General features: G+C 44.0%; 1 protein-coding gene across 3 annotated transcripts in view; it reads right to left on the bottom strand.

The window, feature by feature from the left end:
• The window catches only part of STARD3NL (STARD3 N-terminal like), an 84790-nt gene extending 67703 nt beyond the window's left edge, over window positions 1–17087 (bottom strand). For all 3 annotated transcript variants that reach the window (XM_088478136.1, XM_088478140.1, XM_088478138.1), the window contains exon 1: window positions 16965–17087. The gene's annotated coding sequence lies outside the window, so the exon portion shown is untranslated. The remainder of the gene's footprint in view (window positions 1–16964) is intronic.
• Between the last annotated feature and the right edge of the window lie 994 nt (window positions 17088–18081).

Genomic DNA, 18081 nt, shown 5'->3' with positions numbered 1-18081 from the left:
GAGGCAGCTCAGCGACGCCAGACTGTAGTATTGAAAGGCGCGCTGAGCTGAGGGGAGGAGCCGCTAGACAGGGAAGGCTTCCTCCCCTGGCTAGCAATTAACCCCCCGGGATGCCGGCTCCCGCTGCCGCTATAATCCCTGGTGGGCTGTGGACACGCGGGGTATGCCTACATGGAGGGGGAGCCCGCCGCCACCGCTAGCGCCTCCGGTCTGTCCCCAGAGACCGGAAGCATAAGGCTGCATGTACACGCGGGTCACCGCAAGCGGTGACCACGCGACTTACCTGTCCCCGTCGATCCGGCAGCAGCCCAGGGATTCCACCAGAGCCCGGCTAGTACAGACTCCTGGGTCCCGCTGCAATCCCCAGATCTGTACTGGCGTCGCAGCGCCGGAGGGGTGTAGGAGCGGCAGCTTAGACGTCCATTGGACAGTCTGATGCTGCCGCTCTGAAGAGTAGTAAAAAATAATAAAACTCTTAAAATAAATTTTAAGCTTAGGGGCTGCTAAGCAGCCCCCCTGCAGTAACGGTGACCCGACTCCGGCCGGGCACCAACTTAAACTGAGGTGCCTCTGGCTGGGGGGCGGGGTTATAGGGAGAGTGGACCCAAGTGCATCCTGGGAGCTAAAAGCTTTAACTGCGTGGTGCCCGGATTTGGTTCCCAACCTATACCCCAAGGTCAACCCTGTGGACCCCCTATGGACCCTGAAGTAGAAATTGTGATAAGATGACTTGAAACCACTGATCTTAAATATCCTTCCACTTTATTGAAAAATAAAGCACTTACTAAATTTGTGTTTAACACAACTACTTCTCAGCCAACATTCAGCAAGTGAATCTGAAAAGACACTAGCTGTACTTTCAGAGTCCTCCCAGGCTTGGCCAGCAGCCCATAACTGTGAAAGTACCCATAGAATCTCAAGAACAATTCATCCTTGGAATGCAGCAAAGTCACAATAATAAAATTTTGCTAGGTGTATATATAGGTATGTTTTGTCAGCTTTGAGACTAGTGGCTCAGTTATAAATAATATATTGCACTTGAATTATTTCATTGCAGGAGACTAAATTATATTGCTTTCTTACGTAACCATATTACGAATTGAAAATAGTACAAAAGATTTAACCCCCCGTTACCCCCCCCCACACACACACACACATTCAATGTTGAAACAATCCACTGCAGGATTGAGAGCGACTAGGAGCCTAAAACTACAAAGTATTGTGCTGAGGATTTTTTTCACTTCTTTACAAAATAAAGGTAACTCAGCTTGAAAAAGACCACTAGATCTTCCAAACATGTTGGTGGAAGAGCATTCTGACTTACTAGCCAGATGTGTGAGTGAGGCAGAAATCCAGGACGGTGTTTTATGCCTGGATGATATAACATCTTTAATCACTGCTCAGATTGCGGCAACTGCCTCACAACCTATATGGAGGAGTCCACCTGTTACATGCTATTGTACATATCACTGTTTTTATTGATTTGATTATGATTAAAAAACGTTATTACAAATATGGAGGCCCACCGACCCCTCACGTTCCGGGAGATGTCTGAAAAATATCCAGTGACAACTGGATACCCTGTAGCATTTTTATTGGCACAGCACTATGTCAGTCTGGTAATAAGACGTCTTTCTTCTGTTGACTGGGATAGTTTACTGGATGTGATGCTGAGGCAACAATCTCAGAATAGAGGGGCGATTTCTTCATCTTATAATTGGCTTCGAAGCTCGTTAGATCACACCAAATCTCAGAGAGGTATTGTGGTTTGGACCTCCCAAATTCCGAGTCTGCAGGTGGATGAATTGCTAGATGCACATTACAAAACCTGTAGATCATTTCCTTCCATTATGTATATGGAAATGTTCCTTAACATATTACACAGAACGTATCTTTCCCCACATAGGAGATTTTTGATTGATTTATCTGATTCGCATCATTGTTTTAAATGTGGAAATCCCCAAGCAGACCTAAAACACTGCCTTTGGGATTGCCCTATAATACGTAAATTTTGGATTGATGTTCGTTCATATTCAGTAACACATTTAATCAATTATTTACCTCTAAGTCCAGAGTGGGCACTGTTTGGGATTATTTCCAGTGATTTGCGCATAACGAGAGGAAGCCGTAAACTATTGTTGGCAGTGAGTGCCGCGGCAAGGAAATCCATCTTACAGAGCTGGATTAAACTGGAACCACCTTCCATGAGTCTTTTCAAAGCTAAACTTTTCTATCTCTTTAGAATGGAGTGGGTGGGAGCTACTTTGGAAAAGGAGACAAAGGTTGAACGTTTCTTCGCAATATGGGAGAGTTACATTGCAACCCTTAAAACACAGATATGTAACTCATTTTCAAATACCACATGGTTCATGCATCGTATAGTGGATAAAGATCCTCCAATAGTTTTATAAATCTGGATTAGAGATATTAATTTATAGACAAAATTTCAAGGGTACTGCTCGAGGAGGAAATGTGGGGGAGGGGATAGGCGAACAAACAAAGACATCTTTTGTTATATTCTTTTTTGAAATGTTTTTTTTTTTTTTTTGTATTGTCTGTTCAATATGTTTCCCTTTTTATGAAGGTACAGTGTCAGAAAGTGTTTGTTATACAATATTTGATTTATTTAATGCATTTCTGAAAAGACACAATTTGTACTAACATTTATTATTTTATTTTTTTTACTATTTTGTACACTGTTTAATAATATGCATTGCTTTAATAAATAAAGTGTTAAAAAAACAAAAACGTTATTACACTATATTATCTTTCTTCTATTGTTTTACATATCTGTTGGAAGCCTGTCTTTTTAAAGAAAACATTGGGAGAAATTATAATCTTACCGGGTGAATGCATGTGGAATACAAATGAATTGGAGAGAAATCAGAGAACTCTCAAAAAAAACACCAATATGAACACTCTCCACTGTTTTGTTGTTGGCATGGTTTGTGGGTATTAGGTGATACCCAGGAGAAGGGCTTGTTCTGGTTTGCTCTTTCTAGCAAGACATTTGGACATCAAACTATTTACCTACATTGGACAACAATGATATTGCATGGAACAGCACTGACTTATGGGCGTGTCATGGGATTGTCGGTGTGTATCTAAAGTTGTGCGTATGGGGAAAGGAAGCCTGTGTCTGACTGCTCTAGTGCACCTAGCATGGGACTAATGTAAGTGCTGATACTAGTGACGATGGTTGTGGAGGTTGGCGTATAAACACTGGGCGGCACGACTTCCCGCTTGCAGGCCTAATGCATTAGCATTAGGCAGTAAATCAGGCTTCCACGGCTGTTTGCAACTACAGTCACTTTACGTCCAACTCACAATCAGCCCCTGAAAGAGCAATGTAAGGACTATTGTTTTAGCTGTAAAAGGTGAAGCATCTATTTTACTATTTCCTTAACACTTTGTTCTGAGAATCAGAAACCAAATCATAGGATTTTATTCCCCATAGTGCTTAAAAAGGGAAGCACAGGATAGAATATAATTGTTCTCACTACTTTAAACTGAAGGGAAAAAAAGGATCTGTAAGTGTTTGTGAGCACAGCGCAAACAAAAAGGAAACAAAAAATAAGAAGCAAGAGAGGCTGTAGACACATTCAACAATTTCAATCTTTTGATTCAAGTGACATTTCTTGGCTTGGTTTATGGACAGATTTGTACAGTAATTCCGTAACAGTTATCACCCGTAATCCAGCGTGTAGCTCATGGAAATCTGTTCAAGAGTAATAGGACATTCTTAGGTGCCCATAGAGAGCAAACACTGATAGCACTGATCCTCTAAATTGGGAACATCTTACAGACTTGGATTTTTAGCTCAACTTGCATTTTAGAAATTATTATTTTTGACTTGTATTTGTCCATAAAATCAGGAATATAATGGCAGCTACCCCTCATCAGGATGGAATGGCCTGATCTGCCCAGCTACTAACATAATTCTCCCCTACCCAATAGTCATAATATTGACAAGCTAACCCAATAGCTCAAGAGCAGACTGTGTAAAACAAGGTGCAACTGGGCATATATATATATATATATATATATATACATATATATACATATATATACATACATACATACATACAGTAAGAAACTACAAAACACAGGAATAATAAAAATTAATATTGCAAACTAACAAAGAGCATTTGCCTTTCAAATCCATATTCTTCGGTGTTCATAAATGTTGTTTCAATTTATAAAATTTCCCTTAAGGTGCGTATCCACTAGCAGATAGTAGGACGACAGTGCGATTACAACATTGTAGTCGTACAGTCGTTCCTCTTCCCCCTGCAGTGCCTACACTGAACGATATGTCGTTCAGTGTAGGCACCCTCCCTCATCTCTGAACACGGTCAATCTGTCGTTATCGGCAGATTGACCATCATGTTCAGGTGGTGATAGATGTCAAAAAACGATCAGCGGGAGCGCGCATTGCTGGTCGTGTTTGACATTTTCACGCCCTATTTGTGAACGATTAATGAATGATTGAACGATAACGTTCAATCACTCATTTTAATCGGCTAGTGGATACCCGCCTTTACACCTAAAACCAACACATTTTTATTCATCCTTCTGACAAGTGATGAGACAGCTCTGGGGTAGGGTCTTCAACAACTGTATGACAGGTTGGAAAAAAAACAGAACACGCAGAAAAGGGCCTCCACCATGTCTCTGCTAGAGGCAGCGCAGGACCCGCTGGGTCAGAGGACCGCTGCAGCGCAGGGAAGTGACATTCTTGTTTAACTTATCTCACCCGATTTCACCCAAAACTAAGCTTCTCATTTTGGATGGAATTATGCTTTATTGTCTTGTGACACTAAATACTGGTCTGTCTTTAGTTTTCTTATTTTCTTGATTATCCTATACTATGAAGATACAGTATGTCTAATCAATGGCAGCAGATTCATTTTTATTCTCGTGTGTAGCTAGCTCTGAATATAAAGTTATTAATCTCTGAGGTTTTTATTGTCAGATAATATGTCTTTCTTTTCACATGCACCTATTACTGCAAGAGTGTGGGCTGGCCGGCCACCAGAGAAATACATTCTTTGTTCCTTCGCTCTAGAAGTCTCTGCAATTCAATGTTGTCAGCCAAAACATAAACTGAAATACAGAGTTGACACAAACAACGCAAACTCTACAAATATACCATCATGTAGTACCATAATCATACCTTCTAACATTTAAACTGTGTTATTTGGGACAGGGGGAATTGTAATACCATAACATACCGTACTACCAATTTTGAAGAGCTAGGCAGCCAAAAGTCTCTTCCTAAAATATCTGAATTGCAGCACGTGTCTGTGACAAGAACACACCTCCTAACAGCCCTGGAAGTCAGGGAAAAGTTAGGATAGTTGGAAAGTTGGGAGTTATGCCAGAATACCAAAAATGGTTTGTGGATTGAGTACAACAGTGGTGTGCAACTGGAGTCCCATGGACCACCGAAGAACTGGCAAGCTTTCACCTGCTAACTATCATCCATTATGTTTAGCTAATTATTTATAGTGTATGTCCTTCATTTTCTGTACGTTTATAAAAGACATGGAAAGTGCTCCAATTCATTAAAACAGCAAGTATTATTGAGTCAAAAATAAGAAAAAAAAAAAAAGTTATATGCATAATTTTCTTGAAATTCACAAGGCAAGTTGAAAACAGAAAAAAATGTTTATTCATTCAGGGTTTGCTATAATAGGCATCAATAATTGAAATTGCAAATTAAAAGCAAACTTGTTGGCAGACAAAACTAACTAACATGTTTGAACTGGGAGGTCATCCTATACAAAGACATCCTCACATCTTGCACAACAAAACGCCCGGTGGCCCGGGATGCCTGCGCGCGCGTCCAGGGTGGCCCGGGATGCCTGCGCGCGCGTCCAGGGTGGCCCGGGATGCCTGCGCGCGCGTCCAGGGTGGCCCGGGATGCCTGCGCGCGCGTCCAGGGTGGCCCGGGATGCCTGCGCGCGCGTCCAGGGTGGCCCGGGATGCCTGCGCGCGCGTCCAGGGTGGCCCGGGATGCCTGCGCGCGCGTCCAGGGTGGCCCGGGATGCCTGCGCGCGCGTCCAGGGTGGCCCGGGATGCCTGCGCGCGCGTCCAGGGTGGCCCGGGATGCCTGCGCGCGCGTCCAGGGTGGCCCGGGATGCCTGCGCGCGCGTCCAGGGTGGCCCGGGATGCCTGCGCGCGCGTCCAGGGTGGCCCGGGATGCCTGCGCGCGCGTCCAGGGTGGCCCGGGATGCCTGCGCGCGCGTCCAGGGTGGCCCGGGATGCCTGCGCGCGCGTCCAGGGTGGCCCGGGATGCCTGCGCGCGCGTCCAGGGTGGCCCGGGATGCCTGCGCGCGCGTCCAGGGTGGCCCGGGATGCCTGCGCGCGCGTCCAGGGTGGCCCGGGATGCCTGCGCGCGCGTCCAGGGTGGCCCGGGATGCCTGCGCGCGCGTCCAGGGTGGCCCGGGATGCCTGCGCGCGCGTCCAGGGTGGCCCGGGATGCCTGCGCGCGCGTCCAGGGTGGCCCGGGATGCCTGCGCGCGCGTCCAGGGTGGCCCGGGATGCCTGCGCGCGCGTCCAGGGTGGCCCGGGATGCCTGCGCGCGCGTCCAGGGTGGCCCGGGATGCCTGCGCGCGCGTCCAGGGTGGCCCGGGATGCCTGCGCGCGCGTCCAGGGTGGCCGGGATGCTTGCACTGTGGGTTAAAGCAATGGTTCCCAAACTTTTTTGAATCACGGCACCCTAGTGCATCAGCATTGTTTTCACGGCACCCCTAACCAAAAGTTTGTTATTGAGAAATTCAGAAAAGAAAAGTAGTGAAGTAGTAAAGTGAAGTAAATTGTGCTTACCTGTCATCCTTAGGTTCATTTATGTAGTGGGTAACAGGTTTGCGCTTCTGTTTATCCACATATTTATATTACATTGGCCATAAATAATTTGATTTAGTGCTGGACCACCAACCTGAGGCACCCCTGCAGGTGTCCCGAGGCACACAGTTTGGGAACCACTGGGCTAAAGTGTTCAGGGTTGCTGAGCTGTATGTTTAAAAGTTGAATGTATTGGAGTGGGGGAAAATCATTAAATATATTATTTCGGGGATGGGAGTGATGACCTGTTGGGGAGGGAAAAATAGACAAAATCATATGGTGCTGACAACGGGGAGAGGGCATCCCTTTCTTTAATTCCCCGGGCTCCCTGAAGGCTTAATCCGGCCCTGACTAACCCCTATTAAATTGTAAATAAAATCTGTCTGGTGCAACAGCCTAACGTTATATCCATGTTTAAAGATGACATTATCTAGATAAAAAATATGACCTTTACCCTCATATTCTTTGAGTGATCCTTGCACCTACTAGTTTATTTTGCTTGAAAACAGTGATTTAAGATTGAAATAATAGTTCTTAGCAGCAAATAATCACTCAGCATTATGTAGTTGAAGTTTATAAAATAATTTACTTAAAAAATAAGCAGAGGCTGCTTGTTAATTTTTACATGTTGAATAAAAAGAGATGCAATTAAAAACACAAATATCATCCAAAAATGAAAGAACTCCAGTCACTAAAATTCCACCATTCTCAAAATTATCGCCAATAACTTTTCTCACATCCCGTATTATAAAAAAAATGTGAAATTTATTATTAACAAAGAATTAATCCCGGGGAGCTCTTTATGCAGGCAAACTATTCCACTGTAACATGGCCTTCTTCTAACTTGCACATCTGAAGGATTTCATGTAAGCCGAATTAAGCTTCCATATACAGCTGGTTGTAGATATTAGGATGAAGGATGCATTGGTTCATAAGCTTGGTCAATTTTTAAGATTCAAGTACCCGACAAAGTCCAAATTGTGATTTATTGGTTCTGTTATAGAGGATTTATGACTTATGTAAATTAAATTGCTGATAAAAATGTATCATTTAGGCCACACTTGCCTATTTAAAATATGCGTATAGTGCAAGCTCAATTTGGTAGTCTGTACTTGAATAAAAGATTCTGTAATTGGCCAAATACTAATACATGTTCTAGGAACAGCTTGTCAAGAAAAAAATTTGATTCCCTAATATACAGAACAAATGGGAGTGAAAGCAAGCTGCATATTAATCTTGGCAAAAGCTGCGGCTCTACATTGTAAATCTAGTGACACTTAGTGCTGTGCACACACTGTAATAAGGTAAGATTGCTTTATAGCTTCACCTCTCTCTCTCCCGCTTTTTTGTCTGTAACCTATGGCTATTTTTGCTAATATTTCAAATTATATTTCATTGGGTATTATAATTATTATAACAAAAGTCATGGCAACAAAATGCACTGATCATACAGTTTTCCATATGAACTTAAAATGATTCAGCAAAATCTGCAACTAAATTAAATGTTTGTAAATAACCTTCAATGTATTCTGTATCTAAATGAGGTATTTGTAAATCATCCTTAATGTTCTGCGTTAGAATAAGCAGTAACAATTCAAGATTGATTTGCCTGCAACTAACAAATGTAGAACTCACATACAGGCTGTGTACATAGGGCCCAATTCAGAGACGGACGGTAATGCAAACGCTTACTCTCATGGATCGCAGTTGCTAAAATATGCAAATGCCTTCCAAAGCATACCCGAGCATAGGGACGCACCCTGCTGCCTTCTTATATCCGTACGATGACGTGCAACAGCATAAACAGCATAAACATCAGTACCATTGGCACTCATCGGGCAATCACGCAGCATGATAGCCAAGTCTGACCACCTGCAAACACTGCAGCTCTCCTGACATGCAGAGGGGTCTCATGCTGTGTAGGAGATCACAATGACAAAAGTATGCACGCCCACTAAATGGCATTTAAATGGTCAGACACGTCTGTGTTTTTCTAAACACCCCATTACCACCCCCAAATGCTGACTACCTGTCACTCACTTTGCAAGTGGGCGGCGCAATGTAGCATTCGTGTAAGCACATTAGCAAACAATCTCTTGATCTACGTAAATATTGCCATTGTATCCGCCTCTGAATCAGGCCATAGATTTAAAGTCACTAGTATGTTAATCTGTTCTTATTACTACAGCATCCAAACATGTCCCATTCAGAGATCTTGTCACTATTAGAGCTGTGCCGTGCCCATTTATGGAATATAGAACTCAGATTTTCAAATCGCTGTCCAAATTTTACAATTCCAATAATGTTGTTTAATATATGCTGTACATACTCACGCTGGAGTTCCCCATCAGGGTTAGGTATGGGATACCGACGGTCAGAATACCGACAATGATATCCCGACAGGGTTAGGATACCTACACCTGTCAGTAGGTATCCTAAGCCTACCCTTACCCCTACAATTCCCCGCACCCTAAACCATAGGGATCATTGTGCCTTATAACCAATGCAGGGAAATGATACTAATGATCCCATTTAAATGTACCGTATATACTCGAGTATAAGTCGACCCGAATATAAGCTGAGGTACCTAATTTTACCACACAAAACTGGGAAAATTTATTGACTCGAGTATAAGCCTAGGGTGGGAAATGCAGCAGCTACTGGTAGTAATTCCTCCCCTGGTACTGCCCCCAGTAGTAATATTCCCCCTCTGGTAGCGCCCCCAGTAGTATTAATCCCCCCCGGTAGTGCCCCTAGTAATACCCCCATGGTAGTGCCCCCAGTAGTAATACCCCCCCTGGTAGTGCCCCCAGTATTAATCCCCTCCTGGTACTGCCCCAGTAGTAATCCCCCCCTGGTACTGCCCCCAGTATTAATCCCCCCCTGGTACTGCCCCAGTAGTAATCCCCCCCTGGTACTGCCCCCCTGGTAGTGCCCCCCATAGTAATACCCCCCATGGTAGTGCCCCCAGTATTAATCCCCCCCTGGTACTGCCCCCAGTAGGGTCCCCCCCTGGTACTGCCCCCAGTAGTAATACCCCCCCTGGTACTGCCCCCAGTAGTAGTAATCCCCCCCTGGTAGTGCCCCCAGTAGCAATATCCCTCCCTGGTAGTGCCCCCAGTAGTAAACCCCCCCTGGTACCGCCCCCAGTAGTAATCCCCCCCCTGGTACTGCCCCCAGTAGTTGTAAACCCCCCCCTGGTAGTGCCCCCAGTAGTAATCCCCCCCCTGGTACTGCCCCCAGTGGAGCGATATAATATATATATATATATATATATATAAAAAAGAAAAAAAAACACTTACCTGAAACCCCGCTCCTGGTCCCGACGCTGCTACTGGATCCTCTGGCCGCTTTGCATTATGGGAGAGGCGTCATCATGACGACGTCTCTCCCATTACCCACTGCGGGAGCCGGAAGATGGCTCCCGCAGTGGGAGAAGCAGCAGCCGATGACAGTCTGAGACTCTCATCGAGCTGCTGATTACAACAAACACACAGCTGCCGTTGCCGGCGGCTGTGTGTTTGGCAATGTGTAGTGCTGACCGAACTCCGTGCGGTCAGTACTACACACGCGGTGCAGCTGTGTCACAGAGACACAGACTGCACCGCGCCCCGCATGGTACACTACTCAGCTGCGTACCATGCATGCATGACTCGAGTATAAGCCGAGGGGGGGCTTTTTCAGCACAAAAAATGTGCTGAAAAACTCGGCTTATAGTCGAGTATATACAGTATATATATCTTTTTTCTTTTAAAATAACAGCTTCATAATGGGGAAAAGGTACAATCAGAGGGATTGCTAGACTCTTCAGGGAGATTGTTACTATTTCAGGGAGTCTCCCTGACAATGAGGGAGAGTTGGCAAGAATGATATAAATACACATAATATTGCAGTGGAACAGTCTTTAACAGATGAAACCAGCTTTGCTGATACATTCCAAGATCAGTTGTGCACAAGTCACTGCTCATACGTCTTCACCACTTGTTGTGTCTTTTTCAAAGATACTATGGGGCATATTCAATTTGGAGCGAAAAATCAGTTGCCAGACTTTTCGCCGTCATTGGAGGTTTTGCCGTCGAAAAGTTATTGCGCTCGTCTCCGCTTATCCCTGTATTCAATTCCAAATCGGCGAAAACGGGACTCGGCGAAAACGAAATCGGCGAAAAGTCCTGTCATTTTTGGGGAAATCAGCCTGACACCCCCCAAAAGATGCTCTGACATGGGGGTTCACTATGGGAACCCCCGAATAGCCCTGCAAAAGGTATTTGGGGTCTTTGATTGGTCTCAATAGGTACTGTTTAGCGTCTTTGGGACAGTGGTGAAGAATACCATTAAGCCACTTATCTGGCGGAAAATAAGTAGTCCCATCGAATTTGGGGTACCTGAAAATGGGTGCAAGCATATTTTTAAGTGGCTAAAGTGAAAAATCCACCTTCCGCAAGCACCTGCAATAAAAAAAAAAAAACACCTGGGGCATACTTGGGGACCCCCCCTGAGTCCGTTTCGCTAGTTTAAAAGTTTGTCCCCTCCTTTTTTTTTTTGACCCCAAAATCAAAGTACCTTTTTGGGGTGTCCTGTGGTACTTTTTTACATTTTTTTGACACAGAATAACTTTAGGGGCCTGTACAAGGGGTGCAGGGTGGTTTTTGGAAGTTTGCACCCCAAAACCCCAATTCTGCTCTTGTTCTCAACACCTGTTCATTGGTGATACTTTTTCGCTTGTCCCAATGCATAGACTTTTCGCTCCAGCGAAAAGTCAGGACAATTGATTACGGGGATAAGTCAAACCTTCGAAAATGATGTCATCGCCGATAACGGCTTTTCACAGCCTAATTGAATATGGCCCTATATATCATCTTGAAATAAAATGCATCAATTGTTGAAGCACGTCACAGTTTATGTCGGGAGTGCCATAATCCTCCCCAGTTGTGTTTGCACTCACTTCCTAATTGCTGATTGTAGAGCATAACATATATCCATACATGGCCTCTGCAAACAAATTGTTCAGGTTCTCAAAAGTATGATGACACTTTTATACAGAAGGAGGTCATTGGTTTCCAAACTCCTCTTTTCTAACACCTTGTTCCCAAATTCTTTACACAGGGTCTGATTCTGACTCGCATGCAGAAGCGCACGCAGCAGTGCCTAGTGGTGGTTGCCCATTTATGCTAATGCCACTACAAACTTCTTCAGTCAAATTTGCAAGGACTGAGATGCCCACTTTTAGCATCCATACACGCTGTAATACCGATTTGGATGTCCTTATACACCACCATCAATCGCACCATGGAAACTTGTAGCAGCCCTACGGCATGGAAAGTTTCTCCATATGCCCACGGCCTGCTATGCTTGCGGCTTTGCATCTGTAAACGCAGCTTCCTGCATTGACATGCCTGTAACACTCCCATAACACGCTGTAATAGGACCGGGGTAGGATGTCCCTCTCCTGGGGTAGGTGGACACCTACTAACACACAGCAGCCAGGAAAACAGCACACCAGTCCGGGGCCTTTCGTGCAAGCTAGCAGGAGCTAGTTTTTATTGTGCAGTAATAAAAATGATAATCATAAACATAAATCCTAGACCGGATCCCTCCGGGAATGCAAGCAGAAATTCGACAAAACTCAAAACTCCAGACAAGAGGCTGTTTTCTGCCCTTCGCGCCTGGAAAACAGCATCGCGCCGGGAAGTTAAGTCGGGGAATGCCCGTTCTCGTACCTTAAACAGGGCGTTTAGTCGCGAGAACGGGCATTCTCCGACTACACACCGCACAAAATTGAATAGCTCCGGGAGCTATCTCCCTGCGCTATTTACATCGCGGGCTATTGGATCGAGCCCATTGTGTTAAGAGATTTTGGAGCAATATTTTAAAAAAGAGGAGCTGTTTGGAAATGCAGACATGTCGCTACCGGGATCTGGTCTATAGATCTACTGTACATTAAAAAGGGCGCCAATGTCTAGAAAGACACTAGATGTTAGACAGTCAACAGGGACAAAAGGCCGACATGTTTGAAGGTTGACAAATGTACAAATGGTCGACATAATTTTTTTCTTAGTTTTTTAGGATTAGGCACTTACCGGAGGGTTAGGGACTAGAAGGGACTGTTAGGGTCAGGCACCAAGGGGATGGCTAGGGTGAAGATTAGGGTTAGAAAACAATAAAATGTGTAGATCATTTACGAGTCGACCTTTTGACCTTTCGACCATTTGTAACTGTCGACCTTTAGTGTGTCTCCCTTTTGTCCCTGTCGACCTATTGACTGTCCAACATCAGGTGTCTACCTAGACATTGTCTACATTTTTACTGTAGATCTTTCAATCCACACCCGTCGCTACCAAACTACCTCCATCTGCGGAAAAATGTCAATATACTTTTGAGAACCTGAATCATGCAGAGGATTCATTTATGGTTATGCACTACAATCAATAATTTTGAAGTGAGCGCAAACACAATGGGCTGGGGTCAAGGAACACTATCTATGACATCCATTATATTTTGGATTTATATTTCCCTGACATACATTTTAGGTGAAAAAATATTCACTAGACATATTTCCCTTAATCTTCAAAAATTTTTTATATTTTGAATCTTTTTTCATTGTTTTAATACATGTTTTTTATTATAATCACTTGTATTATTGGGTTGGATTTATCATACACTCTACAATTATTTGATGTTTTAGCAGTTGACATATATATATATATAAAAAAAAAATACAATTGGAATTACTATACGACTTATTTCTTAGAAGAGTGAATCCTATGTGATTTATATAGGTCAATTTATTTTATCCAGACATATTTATTTAGATTTATTGCACATATATTTTCTTTTGTTATATAAAAATTCCTACTGTACTGATTTAATTATCATGTCTTAGAAGAGTTCACACTATTGGGGTGATTCAATTCAGTGCAATGTTGAATAGCCCTGGGAAGGAGTTCAATTGACCGCACTGTAAACTCCTGACTACTACCTCTTTCACATCACTAATGGCAAGTCGCACCCGGGATTTGTGCACACTTCGATCCCGGGTGCGACCCGCCTGAGACCCCTTTCAGACAGGCGCCGCTGACCCGGCAGCAATGCCTGGTCGATGACGTCACCGCCATCACTGCTGAGCTGGCGTTTGGGCATGATCTGATCTTCAAGTGCCGGCTCTACCTATGCAATGAACGGTCGCCTCGACCGGGTTACCCGTTCACACGGCACGGCGAGCCAGGTTGAACTTGTGTTCAACCCTGCACGCTACCAGAGTTGAAATGCCAGGAAGTTCGACGCAGGTTATTTCAACTGGCCCCTTTCACACTGCGCAGTAACTGCGGTTGCTATGCATTTTCATGTGCAGTAACCCGGGTTATTTGATGGCAGTGTGAAAGGAGTATTAAAGATTTCTGCTCGCACCCTGAGGTGCGAGCAGAAATCCGACTAAACTAGGGAGGCGATGCTGATGTCGTGCTTAGCGTGTGCGTCTGGTACTTAAGTCGGAGAATGACAGTTATCAAGGCTAAACACCCGGCTTAAGGCACGGTAACTGTCATCTCCCAACTAAGGCCTGATTCAGAGCCGGACGCTATTTGCGCTTGTTCGTTCAGAAAAAAGGGGTGGCTATTCAAATGAACCGTTCGCTCTTTGCGGTCTGTTCACGCCTCTAGATCTGAACGAGCGAACCAAACATGCTGTTGTTTTTTGGAAAACTACGCCACTATTCTTGTGATTGGTTTTCCCTACCGCAATCTTGCGAGCAGTTCTGACTATAAAATAACCCAGTGACGTGGTCAATGACGCTGCTGTATTAATTATGCACACCCATAAAACACCCGTTTTGACCTTTAAGCACGCCTGCGTTCGGATCTCCACTCACCGTTTTCAAGCACCTTCCCCTGTTACCACCCACATACGCCTCATCCTGTCATTCAAAATAGCAGGCATTTGCTATTTAGCGAACAAATGATTTTCGTCCGCACTGACTGGTTCGCGCATGCATATTACGATCCGTACGCATGTGCAGTTGTGCAAACATCGCTCGGAACAAACGATCGGCCGCTTACGAGCGGCTCTGAATCAGGCCCTAAGTGCAGAGCACAGCGTGGTCAATTGAATAGCTCTGAGGACTCCATCCCGAAGCTACTCAACATCGCACTGAATTGAATCACCCCCAATGTGATTTATATTTTTATATCAGCAAAAGCACCATTGTTCACATTGTTTTATCCCTGGAAAATAATATTCCAAAGATTTGGTTATGTATTAGTCAGTACTACCTTTTTCACTATGTGTTACTGATGTATACAGGGAGATAAATGAGGATTTGGGTATACTATGTGATACTACCCATCTAATACACACTTACTATTTCTGTTATCTGTACTATTTAATTCACTAATAATCCTACATATGTGACCTATTTATTCTCTGCAGTGTGATTTACTGACTTATCTCCACTACTAAGCAAGCAATGGCCCAATTCTTTTTCCAATGCACTGTTTTAAAACAGATAAAATATAGAAGATAGATTCTAGGGCAAACACAGGATTTTGATAAGGGGGAAATTTAATATTGCCTTTTTCCAAGATATGTGTAAAAATGCTATTTAGGATTGTAAATATTAAGAGGCCTATTCATCAAGCTGAATAGGTCCGTTATACATGTGGAAACAGTACTTTACCCATGTTTTTAGTAACAAAGCCATTCTGCATTGTTGCAGAAGATATCACTGATATCTCCAGGGTACAGCACATTCCCTGTGTGTCTCATGTCCCCATGTAATAGAAAAAGGACCTAAATTCATCAATCTCAGAAAACTAAAGGTGTTAGGAGCTTGATTGCAGTAACTGGCACCATCTTCAGATGGCGTTAGTTCCCAGAGTCTTCTCGATCTTATGGGAAGGAGGTCTGATTTGCGAAAAGGGTTCCATTAGAATCCCTCCACGTCCATCAGCCCTCTCCATGCTCATGTGTAAACTGCACGCATGCAGTTACTCTGGCAGGTCAAGATTGGAAGTGTAAAATTTTGTCGCTACCAATTAGAGGCAAAAGTTGCAGCAATAGGGTTCATGGGGACAGCTACTTTTCAGAACAGCTGTCTCTGCAGGAGAGTATTACTGAATTGCTTATGTAGTCTGGTGTCTGCTGGTGAAACTGGGGGAGAATCGGACACATTTGTGTGAGGTCATCACATTGTATAATGTATAGGTCTCGTACATACTAAACTTCACTATTTTTCCTTTACCCTCTTCCAGATTAATATCCCCACTACAACAAACCATCCATTGAACTGCCGTTAATGTAACTCCAGCCACTGCGCCTATTTCCCTTTTAAAGTTTACCTCCAGACTTCCTTCTACAGTCCGATTGCTTTTTATCTCCTTTCAGAAACAGTGTTACTGGACACTGGAATAGTGGAAAAAAGTCTGCACATCACATTGCCCAGAATGAATATAACCCCAAGTGTACCGATAATGGCAGGACAGTACCGATTTGTGGCCATCAAAAGAGGCAGTTTTGTCCAAAAGCGGGCAGATCAGGGGTGGCACTTACTTAGCTCCAATTTTACCCTTCCAAAAGTTGGGAGGTATGTAATAATGTTACTAATCACATCGCCCTGTAAAACGTCCACAAATAACAGAGCTAATGTAAATGATTATGTGGTTCTATAGCTCTTCTCAAATTTTAAACAGTATTTCTGTCTAAGGGAATAACGGAAACCTCCAACTGCATTTATGATAGATAGATAGATACATCAGGATGTGTAATACTTTATAATGACAGCCAATTAAATAAATATGTTGCAGCACATAGAGTACACCTTCTCACATGTAATACAGTATCTATATACAACACAGTGCTACATGATTGCCTGCTAGTAACAGAAAAGCAAGGTGAATGGACTGCCTTGTATATGGGAATTCACATGCACATTACTTGTCAGCTGATCTCCCTGCTGTCGGTGTACACACCGCCTTGCAGCACAGCCTCTCCCAGCTCCCACTAGTTGTTGTCTTCCTTCTATATCCGGCCTGTAGAGCCTCACACCTCGCGGTCACGTCCCAGCATAAACTACATCCCGTCGCCCGCTCCCCGGTTGCTTCTCACCGCACTCGCCGTCTCCCTACCTGCTTGTCGGTGCTGCGTCTGTCTCCCTGCCGCCGTCACCTGCTCTCTCCTGGGATGCGGCGCAGTGACTCTACAGGAGACCAGCAGCTGCTCGGCGCAGGAGCAGAGACAGGAGGAGGATCCTCTGATACCACATGCAGCAGGCGGCTGAAGAGGAATACAGCGTGCTGCTGCACACATAGTAATAACATACATTTTTAGTAACACACACAACACGGAAATCCTCCTCTCAGCCTGCAGTACTTCTGTCATATGTGTCTGATCATTCGCTACAAATGTCAACAGAAACTTAAACTGGTTTAATTTGACAATATAGGGGGGGTCTAGTTACTAAGCAGTGTTAGCAGACAGAGTAAAAGTGATCAGGTGCCAGCCAATCAGATCCTAACTGTCATTTTTCAAACACAGCCTGTGAAATGGCAGTTGGGAGCTGATTGGCTGGTACCTTATCACTTTTCACTGTGTCTCCTAACACTGCTTAGTAACTAGACCCCATAGGGCGGTATTCACCCACGATACTTTTTCGCCTGCTGGACTTTTTCACCTATATTGCGTATTTTAGCCGCGATTTGCCCTGTTCAAATACAAGAAACGTGAAAACGCAAAACCCGCGAATGCAAACCAGGCGAAAAGTGCTGTCGGAATTGGGGAAATCAGCCTGACACCCCCTAAAAGATGCACTAACATTGGGGATCAATGTACATGCCCCCGAATAGCTCTAATAAAGTTATTTGGGATATTTAAGGGGTGTCATTTTCTTCTAATTAGCGTCTTTGCACAAGTGGTGAAGAATAGTATTCAGCTGTTTTTTTAGGAGAAAATAAGTAGTCCTGTCAAATTGTGGGTACTTGAAAATGGGTGCAAGCATGGTTTAAAGTCGCTAAAGTTAAGTTTTAAAAACGCACCTTAATCAAGCACCTGTAATAAAAAAAAACCTCACCCCTACTTGCAGACCCCCCTAAAGTCTATTTCGCTACTTTTTAAGTTTGTACCCCGACTTTGTACTTTTTCGCCCCCTTTTTCTAAGTCATTTTTTGGGGTGTTCCTCTATTATGTTTAGGGTTTTTTTGATGCAGTTATCCTTTGGGGGGCTGTCCCAAGGGTGCAGAGTGGTTT

The sequence above is a fragment of the Taudactylus pleione genome, unplaced genomic scaffold (genome assembly GCF_031769625.1).
Source record: "Taudactylus pleione unplaced genomic scaffold, aTauple2 ptg000208l, whole genome shotgun sequence".
NCBI classification, from domain to species: Eukaryota; Metazoa; Chordata; class Amphibia; order Anura; family Myobatrachidae; genus Taudactylus; species Taudactylus pleione.
This window is presented reverse-complemented; position numbering and strand designations above follow the sequence as displayed.